The sequence below is a fragment of the Pelodiscus sinensis genome, chromosome 2 (genome assembly GCF_052426305.1).
Source record: "Pelodiscus sinensis isolate ZL-2025 chromosome 2, ASM5242630v1, whole genome shotgun sequence".
Lineage (NCBI taxonomy): Eukaryota > Metazoa > Chordata > Testudines > Trionychidae > Pelodiscus > Pelodiscus sinensis.
In genome coordinates, this window is record NC_143053.1 from 260,951,016 (window position 1) to 260,975,991 (window position 24,976).

Consider the following 24,976-nt stretch of genomic DNA (forward strand, 5'->3'; position numbering starts at 1 on the left):
GATGGCTCCGCCTCTCCATGGGGTTCTGCCACCGCCGTCAACGCGAGTCACTCCACCACACTCCACTTGTCAGGTGAGCCGCCTCCACTGTCCGGCTCCGCCAACCATCTCGGTCCATGCTCCAGGCTGCCAGCTGGTTGCTTCTGCCTCTGCTCTGCTGGATGTCTGCTGCCGCTCCTACCAGCTGCAGGTCGTCCCTGTCAGCCGCTCCGCTGTCTGCCCGCACTCGCAGGTCGCCCCGCCAGCTGCTTTGCTGTCCGCCTGCGCTTGCTGGTTGTCCCTTGCAAACTGCTCTGCTAGTAGCCCAGCAGCTTAGCACCAGGCTCCCCTCAGCAACAGTGATTTCAGCTCATAACAGAGGATCCTTAGCGCTAGTGCTCCACTGGCCCACAGTGAAGTTAACTCCACAGCTCACAACTAGACTCTTAACAGAATCTAAATTAACTCTGATATTCCACAGTGGAGAGAGGAGGGAGTGCAATCAGTGTTGTTTAGGCCCTCAACCAGGGCCCCACCACCAGGTACAAAGACCTATCCCCAACCTCTCTCCATTTGACAGGGTTTGGAACCCATGCCCCTTGTCTAGCGAGTGCTACTTAATTTATGGCGAATCCCTCTGTCATTAACAGTTCCACTATTCCATTGTCCTTGATTCGCCTAATCAGGATAATAACACTTTTATCCCCCCTGCCTCAATAACATAAGAACGGCCGTACTGGGTCAGACCAAAGGTCCATCTAGCCCAGTAGCCTGTCTGCCGACAGTGGCCAGCACCAGGTGCCCCAGAGAGGGTGGACCGAAGACAATGATCAAGCAATTTGTCTCTTACCATCCGTCTCCAGCCTCTGACAAACAGAGGCCAGGGACACCATTTTATCCCCTGGCTAATAGCCTTCTATGGACCTAACCTCCATGAATTTATCCAGCTTCTCTTTAAACTCTGTTATAGTCCTAGCCTTCACCGCCTCCTCTGGCAAGGAGTTCCACAGGTCGACTACACGCAGTGTGAAGAAGAACTTTCTTTTATTAGTTTTAAACCTGCTACCCATTAATTTCATTTGGTGTCCTCTAGTTCTTCTATTATGGGAACTAATAAATAACTTTTCTTTATCAGCCCTCTCCACACCACTCATGATTTTATGGGCCTCTATCATATCCCGCCTCAGTCTCTTCTTTTCTAAACTGAAAAGTCCCAGTCGCTTTAACCTCTCCTCATACGGGACCTGTTCCAAACCCCTAATCATTTTAGTTGCCCTTTTCTGAACCCTTTCCAAGGCCAAAATATCTTTTTTGAGGTGAGGAGACCACATCTGTACACAGTATTCAAGATGTGGGTGTACCATAGTTTTATACAGGGGCAGTAAGATATTCTGGGTCTTATTTTCTATCCCTTTCCTAATGAATCCTAGCATCCTATTTGCCTTTTTGACCGCCGCTGCACGCTGTGTGGAAGTTTTCAGAGAACTGTCCACGATAACTCCAAGATCTCTTTCCTGATTTGTCCTACTTAAATTAGCCCCCATCATACTGTACGTATAGCTGGGGTATTTTTCCCGATGTGCATTACTTTACACTTATCCACATTAAATTTCATTTGCCATTTTGTTGCCCAATCACTCAGTTTGGTGAGATCTTCTTGGAGTCCCTCACAGTCTGCTTCTGTCTTGACTATCCTAAACAGTTTGGTATCATCTGCAAACTTTAATACCTCACTGCTTACCCCTTTCTCCAGATCATTTATGAATAAGTTGAAAAGGATTGGTCCCAGGACTGACCCTTGGGGTACACCACTAGTTACCCCTCTCCAATCTGAAAATTTACCATTTATTCCTACCCTTTGTTTCCTGTCTTTTAACCAGTTCTCAGTCCAAGAAAGGACCTTCCCTCTTATCCCATGGCCATGTAATTTACACAAGAGCCTTTGGTGAGGGACCTTGTCAAAGGCTTTCTGGAAATCCAAGTATACTATATCTACTGGATCCCCCTTGTCCGCTTGTTTGTTAACCCCTTCAAAGAACTCTAACAGATTAGTAAGACAGGATTTCCCTTTACAGAAGCCATGTTGACTTTTGTCCAACAAATTATGTTCTTCTACATGCTTCACAATTTTATTCTTTACTATTGTTTCGACTAATTTGCCTGGTACTGAAGTTAGACTTACCGGTCTGTAATTGCCAGGATCACCTCTAGAGCCCTTTTTAAATATTGGCGTCACGTTGGCTACCTTCTAGTCATTAGGTACGGAAGCCAATTTAAAGGATAGGTTACAAACCACAGATAATAGCTCAGCAATTTCCCATTTAAGTTCTTTTAGAACCCTTGGATGAATGCCATCCGGTCCCGGAGATTTGTTAACATTAAGTTTTTCTATTTGTTCCAAAACCTCCTCTAATGACACTTCAATCCGGGACAGTTCCTCAGACTCATCACCCACAAAGGACGGTGGAAATTCAGGAATCTCTCCAATGTCCTCAGCTGTGAAGACTGAAGCAAAGAAATCATTTAGTTTCTCCGCAATGGCTTTATCGTCCTTGATTGCTCCTTTTATAGCTCGATCATCTAGGGGACCCACAGGCTTTTTAGCAGGCTTCCTAAACAGGGTGGGTGTGTCTATGCAAATTGGGCTCAGCCCCTGAAGTCTCTTTTCAGCACTTGCCACAGTTCACCACTAGATGTCAGGATAGAGTTTACCCTGACTCTGCTTACAAATGTAGCATGAAAACAGAGTGGCTACATCTACATTGGCCCCTTCTCCGGAAGAGGCATGTTAATTTCTAACTTTGGAATAGGGAAATCCGCGGGGGATTTAAATATCCCCCGCGGGAGTTAAATAAACATGGCCGCCGCTTTTTTTCCGGCTTGGGAACATAAGAATGGCCGTACTGGGTCAGACCAAAGGTCCATCTAGCCCAGTAGCCTGTCTGCCGACAGCGGCCCACACTAGGTACCCTGGGCTGTGTCCAGACTCAGGGGTTTTTTCGGGAAAAGTGTAGGTTTTCCGAAAAAACTTCCCCTGCGTCCAGACTCAAGCCGCGTTCTTTCGAAATTAAATCGAAAGAACGCGGCTTTTCTTTCGATGGCGATAAACCTCATTTCACGAGGAAGAACGCCTTCTTTCGAAAGTTCCTCTTTCGAAAGAAGGCGTTCTTCAATGTAAATAGGGCTTCTTCAAAAGAGAGCATCCAGACTCACTGGATGCTTTCTTTCGAAAAAGCAAGCCGCTTTTTCGAAAGTTCAACGTGCAGTCTAGACGCTCTCTTTCGAAAGAGGCTCTTTCGAAAGTATATTTCGAAAGAGCCTCTTTCGAAAGAGGCTTGCAGTCTAGACATAGCCCTGGAGGGGATGGACCGAAGACAATGACCAAGCCATTTGTCTCGTGCCATCCATCTCCAGCCTTCCACAAACAGAGGCCAGGGACACCATATCTATCCCCTGGGAAATAGCTCTCCATGGACCCAACCTCGATGACTTTACTAACTACTCTTTAAACTCTGTTATAGTTCTAGCCTTCACAGCCTCCTGGGGCAAGGAGTTCCACAGGTTGACTATTTGCTTTGTGAAGAAGGACTTTCTGTTATTAGTTTGAAGCCTGCTACCCATTCCTTTCCTTTGGTGTCCTCTAGTCCTTCTATTATGGGAACTAATGAAGAGCTTTTCTTTATGCACCCTTTCCTCACCTTTCATGATTTTATAGACCTCTATCATATCCCCCCTCAGTCTCCTCTTTTCTAAAGTCCCTTTAAGCACTGCCCTCAGCTAGCCTGAGACAGCAGCTCCACGCTCTAAGTTCTAATCTGATGCCTTGCTGGCACTGCTTCCGGCCAGCCTTAACCTCGGTTCAGGGTCCACTCAATGTGGACATGCTAGTTCGAATTAGCAAAATGCTAATTTGAACTAGTTTTTAGGTCTAGATGCACTAGTACGAATTAGCTTAGTTCGAATTAACTAATTTGAATTAAGTTAGTTCGAATTAGTGCTGTAGTGTAGACATACCTTAACAGAGTTTAAAGAGAAGTTAGATAAAGTCATGGAGGCTGGGTCCATGGAGTGCTATTAGCTAGGGGATAGAAATGGTGTCCCTGGCCTCTGTTTTGGAAGGCTGGAGATGGATGGCACGAAACAAATGGCTTGGTCATTGTCTTCGGTCCATCCCCTCTGGGGTAGCTGGTGTTGGCCACTGTCAGCAGACAGGTTACTGGGCTAGATGGACCTTTTGTCTGACCCAGTATGGCCATTCTAAGCTCAGGGCTCAGGGTCGGGGGTCTCACTGGACCATCTTGAATTTCATGCACACCTGCTCCTGGATGGTCAGGCTGGCATCTATCCTGCCCTAGACAGCCACTTTCCTGTGCCTAGTGAGGAGGTCGTGGATGAGGTCCACGATGTCCGCACGAGACCAGGCGGGCGCCCACCTCTTGTGGCCCCGGGCAGGCTCCTGGGAGCCGCCTGCCTGGTCCCGGGAAGAGGCGGAGGGATGAGTGGCAGTGGGTGGCTGGCTTGTACCATGCCAGGTGCAGAGTCTGCTGGCTGGGTGCTGGAAAGCTTACACCTGGCATGGGCACCGTAGCCAGACTGTGCCCCTTTAAGGGCTCTGGGGCCAGGAGGGGGGCAGGCAAGTTTCCCTGGTGGTGCCCAGAGTGGCCACCAGGAAAAGCTGGGGAGGGCTAGCCTCCCAGTAGTTCAAATTAAGTGGCTACTCAGCCCTTAATTCGAACTAGACGTTAGTCCTCGTAAAATGAGGTTTACCTAGTTCGAATTAAGCGCTCCGCTAGTTCGAATTAAGTTCGAACTAGCAGTTTGCCTGTGTAGCGCCTATCAAAGTTAATTCGAACTAACGTCTTTTAGTTCGAATTAACTTTGTAGTGTAGACGTACCCTTAGATAGTAACTACAGACAAATATAAATTATAGTGTTTATGGTTTACATTCTGTAATACTTTTTCTCTTTAATTGATATATTTCCCATTCTCATTAGGTTCATGTCTTTCATATGAGAATGTCAAACACGAGAAAAAAGTTATATAACCTAAATATGAATTTCATCACTATATTTAAAGTAAGCATTAAAAACCACTGTTATAGCAAACAAGTAACTTGTTGCTTTAATGAATAAAAGATAAAAAGATTTTGCGCTTATCAAATTATTGTAAGTAATCTGTAATGCCGCTCAAGTGCCTCATTACTTATCTAGTTAACTTAGCTTCAGGGGGTAGCTGAGTTATTCTGTTAGGGTATGTCTACACTAGCTCGTTAATTTGAGCTAGGTAGGCAAAGCAGGCAACTGGAGTTGCAAATGAAGCCCGGGATTTAAATATCCCGTGCTTGATTGGCATGTTCCCATCCGGTCACCATTTTGAAATTCCACTAGCGCAAAGTAACTGCCGCGCGACTACACGGGGCAGTGGAACAGTAATTTGAACTAAGTCCTTATAATAACTAATAAATCCTTAGTTCGAATTAACTGTTACTGCTCCTGGAATGAGGTTTAACAGGTATTTCGGAATAAGGCTTTATTTCAAATGCCTGTTTCCCTGCCGCGTGTAGACACGGGCAGTTAGTCCGGGCTTGTAAGTTTCAAGAATGGCGACCGGCCGGGCACATGCAAATCAAGCACGGAATATTTAAATCCCGGGCTTGATTTGGAATTCCGAATGCCTACATTTGCACCCTTCGCTTGAATTGGGCTGCAAGTGTAGACATACCCTTACAGAGAAAAACAACAAATGGTCTGGTAGCGATTTATAGACTAACAAAACATGTAGATGGGATCATGAGCTTTTGTGGGCACAGCCCACTTCTTCAGATGACCGGAGTTATGAGTTTAAGATGTGCAGACCCAAAATAAATAGGAGAGAAGGAGGGGTAGGAAAAAATGAGGGGGGTGGGAGACTGGGAGCAGAGGGTATCTGTGACAGGGCACGTGTCCCTCCAGCCCTGGGACCTACGGCACCCCACACTCCTGAGCCCGTGAGGGGCAAAGGAAATGTCAGCGGGGCAGACAATTCCGAGAGCCGGAGACGTGACCGCTTGTGGGCGGCACCCTGGTGCAGGTGCCCCGTCTGTACAGGGATAGCCGGAGATGGAGACATCACCCGGAGGGGCCTCCCCTCCTCGGGTGATGTCATCAATGGGAGTCCGGGCATGGAGGGTGGGGCCCTGGAAGGCGGGCCCTTCAAAGGCTATCCGGGGAGAGAGGAATGGGGGGAAGATGCTCGGGCCAGGGAAGAGGGGCCTGAGGGGGATAAAGCAGCAAGCAGTGGCTGCAGGAACGGAGGAGCTCACCACAGGAGTGGCCAGTGCAGCGAGGAGGAGAAAGCGACCCAGGACGGGGACAGCAGGCAGCAACAGTGCCTTAACCAGATCCCATGGGTTGGTAGGTTACGGGGGAGTCCCCACCAACCAGGCTGTGGCCGGGCGCCGCTGCCTTTAGTGTCCTGGGTCGGGACTCGGAGAGAGGGTGGGCCCTCCTCCCCCTCCTCCCTCGTGGTCGTCCCATAGTGCCCAGGGAGACCGGGACTCAAGGGGCTCTTAAACGGGCCTCAGACCTTTTTCTTCATTATTGTCGGGGTGGACAGGCTGGGTTCGGTAGGGAGACACAGGTGAGGGGCAGCACACGGGAAGGTAACCCCGATGATGACAGGGCTGTAAGCCTGAGGGATGACCTGCCCCATGACAGATTGTGGAGAATGCGGGTATCGGTGGTCCCCGACCCTAGAGTGTAGGGGAAGGAGAGAGAGAGAGAATGGGATAGATAAAAAAAACCACCCTCACCTTAGCTGGGTTATGGAGGCAAAGGAGATGTGGGCGTGGCTGACCGAACAGCAACGCCAGCACCAACAGCTGCAGACCGAATTACTGCAACAATTAGCGGCTCAGCAGCAGGAGCAGCAGAGACAGTTAATTAGGGAATTAGCTGAACAGCAACAAGCTCAGAGGGAGACATGGCTCCATCAGGGAGCTGCCCTCTCAAGGGCGGGAGGAAGCGGGGGGCAGGAGAATGTTCCCCAGTTACCTATATGTTTGACAAAAATGGGGCCGCAGGATGACCCCGAAGCCTACCTCGAGATGTTTGAATGGGTGGCTACGGTGGTCCGGTGGCCCGAGGATCACTGGGCCACCCTGCTGGCGCCCTACCTCTTGGGGGCTGCCCAACTAGCCTACCGGAGCTTGGACCCCCGGGAGGCCCTTAACTATTATAAAGTAAAGGAAGCCATCCTAGATCAAATCGGAGTGACCCCCAAAAATTCAGGCAAAAATTTAGGCAAGAGCGTTACCCAGCTGGGGCGTGCCCATGGGCGGTCGCTGAGAAGCTCCGGGAAGCATGCCGGAGATGGCTGGAACCCGAAAAATGAACCAGTGCTCAGCTAGTTGATATGATTGTGCTCGAACAGTTCCTTCAGATCCTCCCTAGTGATCCCCAGAAATGGGTGCGTCACCAACAGCCCTCGACTTAGACCGATGCTGTCACATTGATGGAGGCATATATGGCTGCAGAGGGAGCCAGAGAGGGGCTCCGGAACCTGGAGAAGGGACAGGGCCAACGCCCCCCGGCGGGCGGACCAGGACCCCCTGCGGGGGCTGAGGGCGAGGCCTAGGGGGACCCCAAAGGGTTGGCTGAGAATATATAGTGTCTAGAAGAGAGGGGCCCTTGGAGGAGGGACTGAAAGGTGACAAGACTCCTGGGAAGGAAGAGCCCGGAGACCGGCTGGGTTTGGGGGTAAGTAATAGAGGGGCATGCTACAAGTGCGGCCAAGAAGGCCACTTTCAGTGAGACTGTCCGTTTATGGATTGCTGGTTCGGGCAGGTCGTAGCCCCGCACTTGAGGGCCCGGCCCTGGGAAAATGGGAAGGTACTGGCTAAGTTGGATGTGGAAGGGCAGATGGTATGGGCTCTGGTGGACTCCGGCTGTGGCCAAACCATGATCCGGGCCTCACTGGTGTAGCAGGAAGTGAAACCAATTTCCTGTTGAGTAAGAATGTAGATATATTTCACTTCTGACAGGTTCAAGCAGGCAAGTAGGAAGTGTAACCCGCCTATTGTTAAGCAAGCAAATAAATGTAACGAACAACTGTAACCGCAGAGTCAGCAGGTTTGCACAGTGCTTAACCTTATTTGGAGATAAACCTGACTTCCAAGGGTATTAGAAGCAAAATAAGGTAACCAACCATGTTAAGGCACATAAACCAGGAAGGATGTTAACCCTATAAGACCCCTTGCTTACGCGATGCTGGGGTTCGGCTTTGCTTTGGGCACTGAGCTTCTTAGCCGAACCTTGTTTGCAAACAATAAAATTGAGTTGGACCCAGCTTAAAAGTGTGACTCTCTTCTGTGGGCAAATTACAGTAGCCTCCAGAGGACGAACCTTGCAATTTATGCAACACTGGTGTCCCAGCCAGAGCCCGCAGGGGTTCCGGTATGGATGAAGTGTGTCCACGGGGACCTCCGGCCCTACCCAACGGTGTGGGTAAGGCTGTCCAATGGACAGGAGGAGGCGATATGCCAGGTGGCCATAGCAGAGAATCTGGAGTACCCCGTATTATTGGGACGGGACTGGCCGGGTTTTCAGAGGCTAATCGAGTCCTGGACCCCCCAACTGGCTAGAGGGCCGCAGACCAGAGGGGTAGAAAGCATACTGGCTAATCGCTGCCTCGAGCCGAACCCTAACCAGAACACCGAGACCCCGGGAGGGCCCCAAGGAGAGGAGCGAGGATCCCCTCGGGGACCAGGGCTGAGCCAGGGTGAGGAGATGGCAGACGACTTTGTGCAGGAACAGCGCTAGGATCTGGCCTTGGGGCGAGCCTGGGAGCAGGCCGCGGAAGGTGGCGAAGAAATAGACGAGGAAGAGAAGGTTATGCGTGGACCTTATTTCACAGTGCGTGGGGATCGTTTATACAGAGTAACAAAGGCCGGGGAGGGACACGGGGTGCTCCGGCAGCTATTGGTACCGACGCCGTTATGGCAGAGGGTCCTGGAGCTGGCACACTCCAACCCGTGGGCCAGACGTTTGGGGAGGGAGAAGACCCTGCAACGAATAACTTAGAGGTTTTTCTGGCCAGGGGTACACAAGGAAGTAAGGGTATGTCTACACTTGTCAGCTGACGGTCAGGGCAGTGTGTGTGCGTGTGTTTCCGAGAAAAGGTTTAACGTCCATGACTTTACTGCTAGGACTGGGGTCCCGTTGCAGAGCGTGGCCAGCAGGCCAACAAATGCCCCTTTATAGGAAGAGCTTATCAGACCTCAGATTTTAGCTGCTAGAATGCAAAATTCCTTCACAGCGGGCAGCCTTAGGGAAAGACTGAGAGGTGCCCCAATGGACCTGTCACCTGAGAGTGGCACGATCCAAATGCCTAAGCTCTTCCTATACCTGTCCCTTTATGACCATCTGAAGTTCTTTTAAATTGTGCTTTGTTCTGTTACAGCAACTGAAGGAGTCAGGTTAAAGCTTAAACAGTTACAGGTTTATTAAGGAGGCTTTTAAATCATATGGTTACAATAGCTATTGCTCTATTTCTTAACTGCTAGCAAATATAAGTTCTTAAAAAAATGGTTACAAAGAAAATAAAGATAGAAAATAGAAATAATGGTACCAAGTGGCAGCTTGATCTTTAAAGAGCTCTCTTCTATGCATGAACTAAAACAAAAGGACACATACGGGTACAATTTTTACCCCTTCTGCGTCGCTTGATCCCAGCGTGTCAGGCCAGAATCGGTTCCTCAATTCCTCGGAAAGACGAAAATACGAGGTGGGCATCCCCGTGGACCTCAGGAGGCCAAACACCTAACCCGACCAGCAGGTAAATGGTAGATTGACACTCAGAGTGAGCGTGCTGCTGGACCCATCTTTATACCCATGGGGTCACGTATTTCTCTTTCTTATCTGTGATGCCAAATGGTGCTGGTCAGTCTCTTGTGACGCCAGCTCTTACAAAGGAATTGCAAACTTAATTTACACTTGTAAGAGAGATAACTAAATTGGAGGTACTGAGGATTCTTTTCTCAGTGGGAGATTCCTCTCCCAGGGACGGTTCTGTGTGATCGTATCAACATTAGGTGCCAGCCCGGCAGTTCTCGCGGCCTCGAGGTCAGTTTATTGCCTTGATCGTTCTTTCCCATATCTATGTTTTCAGCTTACTCGGGGTCAGAGAGAGACTCGCATATCCTGGTCTCGCATCAAAGCTTCCAAAGCTATGCTGATTTTATTGCTCCTTCTCTGCCCTGTATACAGGCATCTCAGAGGGCAAGCAAGATTGATGTGACGGGGGGGGCCTGTCTGGCTACAACACTACAGCACTAATTCGAACTAACTTAATTCGAATTAGTTAATTTGAACTAAGCTAATTCGAACTAGTGCATCTAGACCTAAAAATTAGTTCGAATTAGCATTTTGCTCATTCGAACTAGCATGTCCACATTGAGTGGACCCTGAACTGGGGTTAAGGCTGGCCAGAAGCAGTGCCGGCAGGGCATCAGATTAGGACTTAGAGCGTGGAGCTGCTGTCTCAGGCTAGCCGAGGGCTGTGCTTAAAGGGACCCGATCTCCACCCCAGACAGACAGTTCTCAGGGATTCCCCGCTTGCAAAGCAGCCCTGGCTTGGAGTGCCCTGAGTGCCCACACTGGGCACATCACACCACTCGGACATCAGCCCGGCTGCACTTGCCACAGGCTGCCATTGATGTGTCAAGGTGATCAGTTTTGGCTCTTTTGGGTTGAAATTCACTGAAGACTTGGAGCTGGGAGAATGAAATGTTGTTATCCATATTGTATGATTAAAAGATAAAAGACCTGAATTTAATATGATCTGGCTTGGGTCTACCATAACTTGAACACTAAGCAGAGGCTAGTGAATCACATCTAACTGAAAGTCACAGAAGATGGAAACAGGTTTTATTTCTGGGGGTGTAGAGTCTGTTTGGGAGTCCTCAATTATATCTGACACTTTACATCCAGTGTTTAAAGGCAGAGCTGCCTAGAATCAATTGAGAGTCCTTGTCTTGTCTCAGTGATTTCTTGAGCAAAAATCATTGATAAAATCTTGTGTAGACTGACCTTGGACTCAACATGCAGGCAATGTGTTGAAGGGTAGTGCAAGGAGGCAATGGTGGGGAGGTACCATATTACCTAGTGAAATCATTGGTGCTGAAATCACTAAGGCCTGGAATTTGACCACAGAACTGACACTTTCCAAACAAAGACTCCATTTTTGCTATTTAAAAAGTAAATCAATGTAAGAGAAAACTGCAACGCTCTCTGGTAACTTTTTAAACATCAAACTTTAAACTTTATTGAAAAAATTGGATAGTTTGCAACTGAAAATATTTGACCTACACTTAAGGCAACTGATTTAATTCTGTGTAAAATTTTGCATAATAAAGAATGGAATTTTTTTGAAAATGTTCAACTATATTGATATACATTTTCATCATTTTATCTTATCTACTTCTGATCTGATAGTTGTGTGTGGTTCTGGTTTGTTGTGTGGGTGGGGTTTTTTTTTTTTGCTCAACAAAAAATCCTGGGTGCGGGTGCTCCGCCAAAACTGTTGGAATTGGGCCCCACACTTCCTAAAGCTGGCCCTGGGTCTGGCCTACTGCCATTTCAATAACAGCCTGCTGGAGGATGTGGGCTTTGTAGCGTCCTTCCAGGAGTTCTGGCTGGCCTGGCACGGATGGTGGTGCGCCTTTCCCTCAGCGCGGTGGTGGTGGGATGTGGGGAAGGTGCACACGCGGCTCTTCTGCTGGGACTACACTTGGGGGGCCAGTCGGTGGAGGGATGCAGCGATGGAGCAGTTGGAACAGGAGGTTTTAGAGCTAGAGAGGTGGCTTGCCACCGGCCCCGAGGATCCGCCCCTCTGCGAAGCTTACCAGGAGAAGTGGGAGGAACTCCGGGCCCTCAAGGACCTTCAGGCCTGGGGTGCCTTTGTTTGTTCTCGCATCCATCTCCTTCAGGAGATGTATCGAGGCTCCCACTTCTTCTGAAGAAAAAGAGGGGGGCTAAAAAGCACATAGTCTGCCTTCTGGCAGAGGATGGTGCCCCCCTCATGGATCCAGTGGAGATGTGCGAGAGGGCTCGTACTTTCTATACCTCTCTCTTCTCCTCAGATCCAACTGACGCCGACTCCCATAGGATTCTCTGGAACGAACTCCCAACGGTCAGCGTGGGTGACTGGGACTGGCTAGAGCTGCCTCTCTGCTCGAGTTCTCGGAAGCCCTCTGTTTCATGCCCACCAATAAATCCCCGGGCATGGACAGGCTGACCGTGAAGTTCTACCATGTGTAGAGGGCGCACCCCGCCCGCCCCTAACCCTCAGCCCTCTCAATCTCTCCATCGGCCCCCAACCCCCTGTACTTTCCCAAATGCCTCCCCCTTGTCACCCAAGCTGCCTGCATGAGATGTAGCCAGTCCCCTTTCGAACCACGTCAAAGAGTCACCTGTACACGCTGGTGCTTCACACATTCCACTTTCCCACCCTTGTGTCCCACCCAGAGAAGTTATAGAGCCAATATAGAAGCCAATAGAGGGTGGGGAGCCCCGGTGGACAAGCCTCTATTCGACCTTGGTTCCACGGCCCACCGGGGACATCAGCTGGAGAATCCTGCATGGTGCGGTGAGCACGGGTGTGTGCTTGGCGCGGTTTACCCCCACCCCGAAACGTGACTCTTCTGTGGCGTGAGGGAGACCCTGGCGCACATCTACCTAGAGTGCACCAGGTTACAGCCCCTCTTTTGGATCCTGTTGAGGTTCTGGCTGCACATTTCCCCTCACTTGTTAATTTACGCACACCCCATCCGTGGCCACACACAGTCGCAGGACCTCCTGGTCAACCTCCTCCTGGCTATGTCCAAATTGGCAATTTATAAAACCAGGGAGAAGAGGTTGGCCGGGGGAGGGGCCTGCGACTGTGGGGCCTATTTCCGTTTCTGTATCCGCTCACGTATTCGGGCAGAGTTCCAATGGGCAGCGTCCGCTGGTTCTCTCGAGACCTTCGGGGGACAGTGGGCGCTGTCCGGGGTTCTCTGCTCGGTGTCCCCATCCGGTTCCCTCATTTTAACCCTTTGACTCTCACACCTGTCCCTGTTTTCTCATTATTTGTCCCACGTAATCAGTTGGCTTTCTGGGCTCCGTGGACCCTTCCCACAGGCTGGGAGGGAGGTCCTTTAGATGTGAGTGGGCTAATGCCCACCAACCTCCCGGACACCAAATAGTCCCTCATAGCTGCAGCACCCTGGAGGTGCTAGACTTTCTCCTGCACCCTTTTTCCTTTTTGGTATGGGGGGTCTGTGAAGGGAGGCTGCTGCTTTTGTGGCAGCTGGGCCCTGGCTACACCTACATTCTGGGCCAGGCCCCTTTTTTCCACCTGCCTTTTTGCTGGCAGCTTTTCCCCCTTCCTTTGCCTCAGCTAGTTACTGAAGGTTCTGGGTGCAGAAGGGTGGGGGGAGGGGGTCTCTGCTGCCCTGCCTTTGGCGGGGAGGCCCCTTCCCATCTTCTTGGGGGCCTATTTTGGCACCCCCTTTTCTTCTTCACCTCTGCAGGCCTGCACTCCACCATTCCTGCTGCTGCTGCTTTCCCTGAGGCAGAGGAGGTAAGGGGGCTGCTTTAGGGCAGCCCCTGGGGTTCTCTCTCTCCATAGCTTGTCCTGTGTGTGGGAGGGACTAACAGGACTTCCATCAGGACCCCTGTGTGAGGACTGGTGAGGGTCTTGTGGGGTGCTGGAGACGGGGGGTGGTTTACCTCCACCTTGTTCCCTGCTTTCTGCTGCTGCTCCTTCCCAACCCCAGTTGCTCTTTCCCAACCCTTTTTCCATTCTGGGCCCCACTGCTTGCCTCTTTATACTTCTTTACTTTTCTGGGCCTTGCAGCAGGAACTGTGGGCCTGCTACCCTAGTGCCTGTGAGCACACTGGTTCCTTTCCCCAGCTGTGTCTCCTCCCTTCCCCACTCTTTCGCCCTTGAGGAGGCATCTCTTCGCTGCCTGCCTTCCCTATCCACCGCTTGTCCTCTCCACCTTCTTGTGTGCCCATTTCCCCCCCGCCATTCTTTTGTTAGGCGCTTGAGCTTCCCCCTACCTTTTAGTTACCACACACACAGTTTCACTTGTCCCCATGTTCTTTAAATAATAATTTACCCCTCATCTTTCCAGTGCAGCTGGAGGAGCCATCCTTTCCATCCTGTGCTGGAAGCTGTATTCTTACTCCTTCCCTTTTCCCCTTTCTGAATTATCGCCTTCCCACTCCACTTCCAGCCTGGGGGGGGGGGGGGGGGGGAGGGAGCGGTGAACCTTCTTCCTCCCCTCCCCTTCCCTTATTGTTCCCTCTCCTGGTGTTTTTGGTTCTCCCCTAATTGTTTGGTTTTGTTTTTCCTCCCCACCCCTGACCACAATGGAGGGGTTGTCCAGTGACATCCCTGTTAACCCCTCCCTAAAAATGACAACCCCTTTGAGGCTGCTGGGCCCCCCGTCACTATGGTAGAGGAGGCATACATGGATGAGAACCCCGGAGCCTCAACCGCTCCTGCCGCGGCACCTCCAGTTGTCATTAAGAATGCCCCCCGAAGGGTGGGAAGGGCCTGGGGACTGAAAAGGGCAAGAGCACCACCCAAAAGGTAAAATCTCCTGAGGCCAGGACTCACTCCCCTGCTGCGGCCCCTGTGTAGGTCGCGCCCCCCCTTCTTCCCACTCCCCTGTTCCTTCCACCAGCTAACACCCACCTACCTCCCAGACATCAAATAGTCCCCACATATCTGCCTTCCATGATGCCTCGGTAGCTCCCTTCTCTCAGGCTGCCACAAGATATGTGGGCAGAGTTGGCACCAGGTCTGATTGCAGGGCTGGGTTCCGGGATGCTTATTATGTAGCTGCATAGCATAGTTACTGGAAAGAATTTGTTTCAGGTTGCAGGGTTATATGTAAGCGAGAATAGGCTTTTTCCCCAAGGCCTCTGAGAGTGAGGGATCATTTTCCAAGGTTATAGATTGTGGAGAATATGATGGAGGGGTTTAAGTTGTGGGCTGTAGGTGTCAGAAGGGGGCATGTCATGGGCTCTGGTTGAGCCCAAGCCGTGCCTTGGAATTCCTTGAAAAATAAATGCTAACACCGTGCGTCCAGTCATCCAGCAGAGGTCTTTTTATTAACAAAACTTGGTCCCTTAGTTAACAGAAGTCCAGCCCTTTTGGCTAAGATCTACGAGTAGGGTCCTTGATTAACAGAAGTCTATCCCTCTCCTGGCTGGGGTTCCCCAGTGAGGGGCTCGGTTCAACAGAAACACAGCCTTCTCAGCTAAAGTCCACAGGTAAGTGTCTCTAATTCAAGGGTGTACAGCCTTCTTGGCTGAAGCTCAACAACAGGGTACTCCTGGAGTGAGCCAGTGGACGGGTCAGCCCACAGGTTGGGTGTAGGGGGTGTAGGTGGACCGGGTCCCGACCCAGGGCCCTAACAGCAGGGAAATGGTCCACTACCCAGGTTGGTGGGGATGAGCAGAAACTTATCAACCCTCATGGTGTAATTAAAGTATTCCCACCCTTGGTCACTTCCTACTATGTAGCAGCTGCCTACCAGGAGTCAATGTCCATCGCTGGAGTTGGAGTCACAGCCAGGCACACTGGTTGGGATGAATGCTTCAGCAATGGCCAAAGTGAGGAACATTCAGCTTGATCTAACAATCCCTGATGTCTCAATCTCTACGGAATCCCTACCTGGCCAAGAGTCCATGGTCTGGTGGTGACCTATCCCCTCTGGTGCCATGAGCACTTCCCTTGGCTCAGGTGGGTCTGAGGAATCCTGATCTGCCCCGGACAGGAACGTTGACTCCCCTGGCTCACTCATCATTTCTCGATGGGTGACTCTTGCTCAAGGTCAGTGGACTGAATCACCTAGGGCGGGCCCCCACACCCTCTCCACCTCCATGCCAAATGATCCTCCTTCCAACACTCTCCACTCCCCCAGCAGTCCGGGAACACATATATTTCCAGCCAGGGGAATGCCGGTGTAGCTAAATGCCCCCAGCTGTGCACTCGCACTTCTTGCCACCGCCCTCCGCCAGGTCCTAAAATGCAGTGGATTTGCCATCGCAGCCTGGGAGCATGCGCTACATGGCCAATGTGGTGGGGTTACTTTGTCCCCAGATTATGGTGCTCCCTCCAACCACAGTGCAGAGTGTAAGCATCCCATCACAGGGCGCTGTTGCACGGTTGATCAGGCTGCACAACAGATCACTAAACCAGCTTTATGGAACGACAAATCCACAGTGACTAAATATACCTTTAACAAACTTTTATTACCATGAATTCAGGAGCAATTCAGGAGGAATATATATATTTTAGTAGTAAGCAATTAAAAAGCATTAAAAGCAGGTTAAAAGCAATGTTTAAGTTGAATGAGTTAAGAATTAGACTATTAACTAATGTAACAGTCTAATTCTCAACCCAGTTGTAACACACACTCTCACAAACAGATTCACACACACTCACCCTCTGGGGCTGGCCAACTCCCAGGTAATGTTGGTTAATTTGGTTGAGGCAGAAGTCTGACATCACCCTAATATGCTGAACTGATGGACTCAAAGCTGTGCGGCAAAATGGTGTGGTATATATTCCCTCGGCAAGGGACAGTTCGAGTGGGGGCGATGTCCGATGATTTCACCACCTGCGGGTGTGCTTACGGCTGATCTTGGAACCTCCTGTTTACAACACCCAATTCTGCTTGCCTAGCCACAAGTGATAAGCAATGGAATGTCCTTGGTCGAGTTCTTTCCCTACTGACTCCTTTTATTTGGAAACTTTGCCTCCTTTGTGCTGTTTTGCTTCTTTCATCACATGCAGTCTTTTTTCACACAGTCTTTTTCTCAAAGTGATAAACAAGCCCATAATTCACTGGGGCATTGACTCATACCCTAGTATGGACTCTCTTCAGCTCACTTACTATTAATTCATTCATGTCAACCATTCACACTACTCATGATTCATGACATAGGTAATGCCAAGTGGAATTATGTCCTTTTTGGGGAGGGGTCTATCTTGAAGTAGTTCATGTCTGGGTACTTTTTTGGCTCTGTCAATCTGTTTTTACACTTCACCAGGTGGGTATTTCAGCTTTATGAATGCTCTGTATAGATCCTGTAGGTGTTTGTCTCTGTCTATGGGATTGGACCAATTCTGGTTGTATCTTAGGGTTTGGCCGTATACAATGGATTGAAAAATATGTCTGGGATGGAAGTTGGAGGCATGAAGGTAAGTGTAGTGGTCTGTTGGTTTCTGGTTTAGGGTGGTGTAAATTTGTCCATCATTTAATTGTAGTGTAGTATCGAGAATGTAGATGTGTCATTGCAAAGCCTGAGGCCATTATCTTTGAACAGCTAGCCAAAAACTAGAAGAGCTAGCCAAAATTAGAACAGCTAGCCAAAAACTCAAAAGGTAATAACAAAATGTTTTTAAGTACATCAGAAGTAGGAAGTCTGCTAAACAACCAGTGAGGCCCCTGAACAATCGAAATACAAAAGGAGCACTTAAAAATGATAATGTCATTGTGGAGAAACTAAATTAATTCTTTGCTTCAATCTTCATGGCTGAGGATGTTAGGGAGATTCTCAAACCTGAGCTGTCCTTTGTAGGTGACAAATCTGAGAAATAGTCACAGTCTGAAGTATCATTAGAGGAGGTTTTGGAATTAATTAATAAACTTAACAGTAACAAGTCACTGGGACCAGATGGCATTCACCCAAGAGTTCAGAAAGAACTCAAATGTGAAATTGTGGAACTATTAACTGTGGTTTGTAACCTAGTCTTTAAATCAGCTTCTGTACCCAAGGACTGGAAGATAGCTAATGCAACTCCAATCTTTAAAAAGGGCTCTAGAGGTGATCCCGGGAATTACGGATGAGTAGATCTATCGTCAGTACCGGGCAAATTTGTTGAAACAATAGTAAAGAATAAAATTGTCAGACACAGAAGAACATAATTCGTTGGGCAAAAGTCAAAATGCTTTCTCTAAAGGGAAATCATGTCTTACTAATCTATGTCTACTCCACAAAGTTAATTCAAAATAACAGCAGTTATTTTGAATTAACTTTAATAGCATCTACACAGGCAAACCACTATTTTGAAATAATAAATTCAAAACAGTGGAGCCCTTATTTTGAATTTGTTAAACCTCATTCTACAGTGAGTAATGCCAAATTCGAAATAGCTATTTCAAATTAAGTGCTGTGTAGACACTTAATTCGAAATAGGGGGCCTCCAGCCCTTCCCAGGGAGCCCTAGTGGCCACTCTGGGCACAACCAGGAAAACTTACTGTCCTCTCCCCCAGCCCCGGAGCCATTAAAGGGGTAGACCCTGGCCACAGTGCCTGTGCCAGCTCCAAGTCTGCCAGCCCAGAGCCAGCAGTGACCACCAGGGCCCCTGAGCCAATGGCCCCAAAACATGAATCAGCCAGCCACTGGCAGCCATCCCTCCACCGCTCCCCAGGAGCAGTCTGCCAGCTCCCAGGAGCCTGACAGGGGCTGGAGAAGGTGGGCGCCTTCCTGGTCCAAGGTGGAGATCATGGACCTTATTCAGGTTTGGGGGATTTGCCCCCAATGTCCATGATCTCTGCACTAGATGGATGAAAGCAGCCATCTATGGCAGGATAGCTGCCAGCCTGGCCACCAAAGGCCACATGCAAACCCAGGAACAGGTTTGCATAAAAATCAGGTTGGTCCGGTGAGACCCCTAACTCTGAGCCCTGAGCTTCCCCTCCCCTTTCTTCACCTTGCTTCTCCCTTCCAGCTCCCTCCTCCCAGGTTTCCCCCTCCCCTCTCCCACCCTCTCTCTTCCCCTCTCCCACCTCCTTTTCCCAGTCTCCCCAGAGGTCCACCCCCCTCACCAGTTTTGTTCAATAAACCTAGTTTCTATTTTTGAACATACGTGTCTTTTATTTGACATCAGGAAGGGGGGCTAGGTAGGGATAAGTGGAAGGATGTGAGGGATGAATGGGGCATGAGCACCCGTGGGGAGGACCAGGGTGGCTCTGAGGGCTCCTCGGGGTGGACGCTCTCCCTCAGGGCCTCCTGGATCCTAACACCCTCCTGATGGACCCCCAGATGGCAGCCTGCAGCAAGTGCAGCTGGCCTGATGGCAACAACCCCACGAGAGGCACCGGTGTGTCCAAGGGGAAGCTCTGGCTCCATATGGCCCAGTGCTGTGGTGTCCTGATTGTGAGCACTCAGGGCACTCCAAGACAGGACTGCTTTGCTGTCCCTCACTGAGGTAGTCAAGCAAGCTGGAAACCCTGAGAACTGTCTGTCCGGGGTGGGAGTAGGGTCTCTTTAAGCACGAAGCTCAGTTGGCTTCAGGCAGCAGCCCCACACACTGAGTCCTAACCTGTTGTCCTGCTGGCACTGATTCCAGCCAGCTTTAACTTCAGTTCGGGGTCCACTCAGTGTGGACGTGCTATTTAGAAATAGTTTTTGTGTCTAGATGCATTATTTTGAATTAGCTTAATTAGCTTAATTTCTGCATGATCCTGGGGGAGCTGTAAGTGCAGGAGGTTCCACAAGGACTAATAAGGGACCACGTGGCCTTCCTCTGGCACATGCAACAGACCCTGGCCCAGAAGATCTAGAATAATGGCTCAGTAGTGGGTGGACCTAAATGTGGGTCATCTTGTGCAGCAAGGCCAAAACATATGTGCCACCATCTGCAAAATGATGGCACACCCAGCTCCTGTTCCTACTCCTGCTCCTTTGCCATTCCTAGGCATCCACCCAACCCCGGGGGTGCTGTAAGCACAGGCGGGTCCAGGAGAACCTCATGGGACAGCACGTGGCTGTCCTCTTAAACATGCAGAGAACCCTGGCCCAGGAGATCCCAGATGACGCCCAGTGATGGATCCACAGCCAGGAAATGATGGCACACCTGGCTCCTGCCAATCCTGCACCTGTCCCTCCTATCCCCTCTGTCCTGCCTATCACCCCTCACCCTGCCATAACTAAGCCCATTCCTGCCTCCCCTCCTGACCACTCCCTGTTGTCCCACCCACCCCCAAGGTCGCTCAGGTTCCTGGACACAAGGTGGCACGTCCAGCCTCACCAAGTGCCAATCCCAGCCATAAGCCCCCCTCCTTCCCATTTACCATGGCCATGTAATTTACACAAGAGCCTTTGGTGAGGGACCCTGTCAAAGGCTTTCTGAAAATCCAAGTATACTATATCTACTGGATCCCCCTTGTGCGCATGTTTGTTAACCCCTTCAAAGAACTCTAATAGATTAGTAAGACAGGATTTCCCTTTACAGAAACCAAGTTGACTTTTGTCCAACAAATTATGTTCTTCTACATGCTTCACAATTTTATTCTTTACTATTGTTTCGACTAATTTGCCCGGTACTGAAGTTAGACTTACCGGTCTGTAATTGCCAGGATCGCTTCTAGAGCCCTTTTAAAATATTGGTGTCACGTTGGCTACCTTCCAGTCATTAGGTACGGAAGCCGATTTAAAGGATAGGTTACAAACCGCAGATAATAGTTCTGCAATTTCCCATTTGAGTTCTTTTAGAACCCTTGGATGAATGCCATCCGGTGCCGGAGATTTGTTAACATTAAGTTTTTCTATTTGTTCCAAAACCTCCTCTAATGACACTTCAGTCCGGGACAGTTCCTCAGATTCATCACCCACAAAGGACGGTGCAGATTTGGGAATCTCCCCAACATCCTCTTCCGTGAAGACTGAAGCAAAGAAATCATTTAGTTTCTCCGCAATGGCTTTATCGTCCTTGATTGCTCCTTTTATAGTTCGATCATCTAGGGGACCCACAGGTTTTTTAGCAAGCTTCCTGCTTCTAATGTACTTAAAAACATTTTGTTATTTCTTTTTGAGTTTTTGGCTAGCTGTTCCTCAAAATCTTTTTTTTGCTTTTCTTATTACATTTTGACACTTGATTTGACAGTGTTTATGTTCCTTTCTATTTATCTCACTAGGATTGGACTTCCACTTCTTAAAAGATACCTTTTTGTCCCTCACTGCTTCTTTTACATGGTGGTTAAGCCACGGTGACTCTCTTTTAGGTCTCTTGCTATGTTTTGTAATTTGGGGTATACATTTAAGTTGGGCCTCTATTATGGTGTCTTTAAAAAGTTTCCATGCAGCTTTAGGTGATTTGGCTCTAGCCACTGTGCCTTTTAATTTCTGTTTAACTAACCTCCTCATTTTTGTGTGATTCCCCTTTTTGAAATTAGATGCCAGAGTGCTGGACTGCTGAGGTGCTCTTCCACCACAGGAATGTTGAATGTTATTATTGAGGTTATGGATTTCAGGAAGGCAGATTTTGATAAGCTCAGAGAACTTGTAGGTAAGGTCCCATGGGAAGCAAGACTGAAGGGAAAAACAACTGAGGAGAGTTGGAAGTATTTCAAAGGGACGTTGTTAAGGGCCCAAAAGCAAACAATTCCGCTGTGTAGGAAAGACAGAAAATATGCCAAAAGACCAGCTTGGCTTAACAAGGAGATCTTGCATGATCTCAAAATAAAAAAGGAGTCATATAAAAAATGGAAAGTAGGACAAATAACAAAGGATGAATATAGGCAAGCAACACGGGAATGCAGGGGCAAGATTAGAAAGGCAAAGGCACAAAATGAGATCAAACTAGCTACAGGCATAAAGGGAAACAAGAAGACCTTTTATAAATACATTAAAAGCAAGAGGAAGACCAAAGACAGGGAAGGCCCACTGCTTAGTGAGGAGGGAGAAGCAGTAACAGGAAACTTGGAAATGGCAGAGATGCTCAATGATTTCTTTGTTTCGGTCTTCACCGAGAAGTCTGGAGGTGTGCCTAACGTAGTGAATACAAGCCGAGAGAGGAAATCATTTAGGAAAGTTAGATGTCAGCAAGTCACCAGGTCCTGATGAAATGCATCCCAGGATACTCAAGGAGCTGATAGAGGAGGTATCTGAGCCTTTAGCTATGATCTTTGAAAAATCATGGCAGACAGGGGAGATTTCAGAAGACTGGAAAAGGGCAAATATTGTGCCCATCTATAAAAAGGGGAATAAGAACAACCCAGGAAACTACAGACCGGTCAGTTTAACGTCTGTCCCAGGGAAGATAATGGAGCAGGTAATTAAGGAAATCATATGCAAACACTTGGAAGGTAATAAAGTGATAGGGAATAGCCAGCATGGGTTTGTGAAGAACAAGTCATGCCAAACTAATCTGATAGCTTTCTTTGATAGGATAACGAGCCTTGTGGATAAGGGAGAAGCGGTGGATGTCATATACCTAGACTTTAGTAAGGCATTTGATACGGTCTCGCATGATATTCTTATTGATAAACTAGGTAAATATAACTTAGATAGGGCCACGATAAGGTGGGTGCATAATTGGCTGGATAACCGTAGTCAGAGAGTTGTTAACGGTTCTAAATCCTGCTGGAAAGGGATAACAAGTGGAGTTCCTCAAGGGTCTGTTTTGGGACCTGTACTGTTCAATATCTTCATCAATGATGTAGATATTGGGATAGAGAGTACGCTTATTAAGTTTGCAGATGATACCAAACTGGGTGGGGTTGCAACTTCTTTGGAGGATAGGGACATAATTCAAAATGACCTTAGCAAGGTAGAGAAATGGTCAGCGGTAAACAGGATGAGGTTTAATAAAGAGAAATGCAAAGAGCTCCACTTAGGAAGGAACAATCAGTTCCATACATACAAGATGGGAAGCGACTGTCTAGAAAGGAGTATGGCAGAAAGGGATCTAGGGGTCATAGTGGACCACAAGTTGAATATGAGTCAACAGTGTGATGCTGTTGCAAAAAAAGCAAATATGATTCTAGGTTGTATCCACAGGTGTGTTGTAAGCAAAACTCGTGAAGTCATTCTGCCACTCTACTCTGCACTAGTTAGGCCTCAGCTGGAGTACTGTGTCCAGTTCTGGGCTCCACATTTCAAGAAAGATGTGGAGAAATTGGAAAGGGTGCAGAGAAGAGCAACAAGAATGATTAAAGGTCTAGAGAACATGACCTATGAAGCCAGGCTTCATGAACTGGGCTTGTTTAGTTTGGAAAAAAGAAGATTAAGGGGGGACATGATAGCGGTTTTCAAATATCTAAGAGGGTGTCACAAGGAGGAAGGCGAAAATTTGTTCCTCTTGGTTTCTGAGGACAGGACAAGGAGTAATGGGCTTAAAGTGCAGCAGGGGAGGTTTAGATTGGACATTAGGAAAAAATTCCTAACTGTCAGGGTGGTCAAATATTGGAATAAATTGCCAAGGGAGGTGGTGGAATCTCCCTCTCTGGAGATATTTAAGAACAGGTTAGATAGACATCTGTCAGGGATGGTGTAGACGGAGCTTGGTCCTGCCTTGAGGGCGGGGGGCTGGACTCGATGACCTCTTGAGGTCCCTTCCAGTCCTATTATTCTATGATTCTATGATAAATGCAGAGCTAATCCCATTACCCTGTCCTCATTGCTGGCTTCCTCCCGGGCTGGGTTTACCTTTTCCATGTAGTATTCCTGTATTTCTCTCAGCAGATTTTCTTCCTCATCTGCCTCCGTGGCTTTCTGCGCTTCTGACAGCGTTTCTAAAGTTCGATACACAGCCTGGCCCAGTGCGAGATGGATTTCCTGCGCTGCCTCTGGCCTGGAGTGTAAGTCCTGATTCAGAGCACCATGTTTCTCCTTGAAGTTATGGATTATGTCCTTCAGCTTTGCTTCCTCAAGCGTCCTGTACTTCTCCTCCAGGGCCTTGGCCTGCTGCTGCCTCTTCTCCATGGCATGTCTATATATCTCACTGGTGAGACATCGGCCTCCGTTGGCCTGCACCATCCCCTCCATCACCTCCCTCAGCTCACGGATCTGCTCCTCGCGCTCCGAGCCCGTCGCTCTGTTGTTGAGAGCGCAGCAGCGGTTCCCACAAGTTGCCACCAGCCCCTGAAGAACTGGGGTATCATAGACAGTTACATAGTCGCTCAGCGAGCCACCGTCCAAGTCCTCTTTCCCGGTGAACAGCACGATCAGGTACCTCATGGCCTCCTCTCCAAAGATCTCTCAGACCCGCCCGGCGGCTGCCTGGTCCTCGGCAGTGTAACGGCCCAGCTGTGTGACCAGCAGCAGCACGCGGGGGCCAGGGCAGGATAGCGCGATGCAGCGAGTGATCTCCTGGGTGGAGGCTTCCCCGGGGCCCTTTGTGCCCAGAATATCGGGAGTGTCGATAACCAGAACCTCCCGCCCATTCCACATCATCCTCCCTGCGGCGCACGTCTGTGTTACTGGCTTTGCACTGAGCTTGGACTCAAACCTGCTCTCGCCAAGGAGGGTGTTTCCTGTCGCACTTTTCCCAGCTCCCGTTTTGCCAATGACCTCTCGAGGTCCCTTCCAGTCCTATGATTCTATGATTCTAGGAACCACTTGATGTTCAAATCCAGAGAAGAAAGTGGGAATGGCTGGGCTGCACTCTCAGAAAACCATCACCCGCATAGTCCGTCAAGCTTTCACATGGAACCCGCAAGGAAAACGCAAAAGAGGAAGTCCTTGGACAATGTAGAGAAGATCTACTGAGACTGGAAAACAACAACTGGGGCACTCCTGGAGTCAGCTAGACGTTTTGTCTTGAGACACAGTGAAGTGAAGGAAACTTGTAGATGACCTATGCTCCACTCGGAGTACCAGGGTTGAAGAAGCAGAAGAAGTACGTACCCACACAGTTGTTCCAACTGATCGATACTCTGACATTTCTCCTCTAAGACAGGGACCTTAAAAAGCTTCTTCCTGAAAAATCAATGGTACTAATTAATACACATGAAAGCCAAATCCCAACCGGTCTATGTCCTCTTGTTCCTGTGCAGACAGAGGGACTTGTTTCTTAATTATATTTATATGGTGCTATGACGGATGCAGTCACAGAAGACCCCTTGGGGGTGCTTCTCGGGGTGCTGACAAAGCCACTGACACTCGCTTCCTTGCTTTCTGGGGCTTCTAACCACCCTGTCCTGCTGGGCCAGATCTCCTGGTCTTCCCCAG

General features: G+C 49.1%; 1 pseudogene; it reads right to left on the reverse strand.

Annotated features, from left to right (window-relative positions):
• Nucleotides 1-11,941: 11,941 nt before the first annotated feature.
• On the reverse strand, nucleotides 11,942-24,688 carry LOC102449776 (GTPase IMAP family member 1-like; annotated as a pseudogene).
• Between the last annotated feature and the right edge of the window lie 288 nt (nucleotides 24,689-24,976).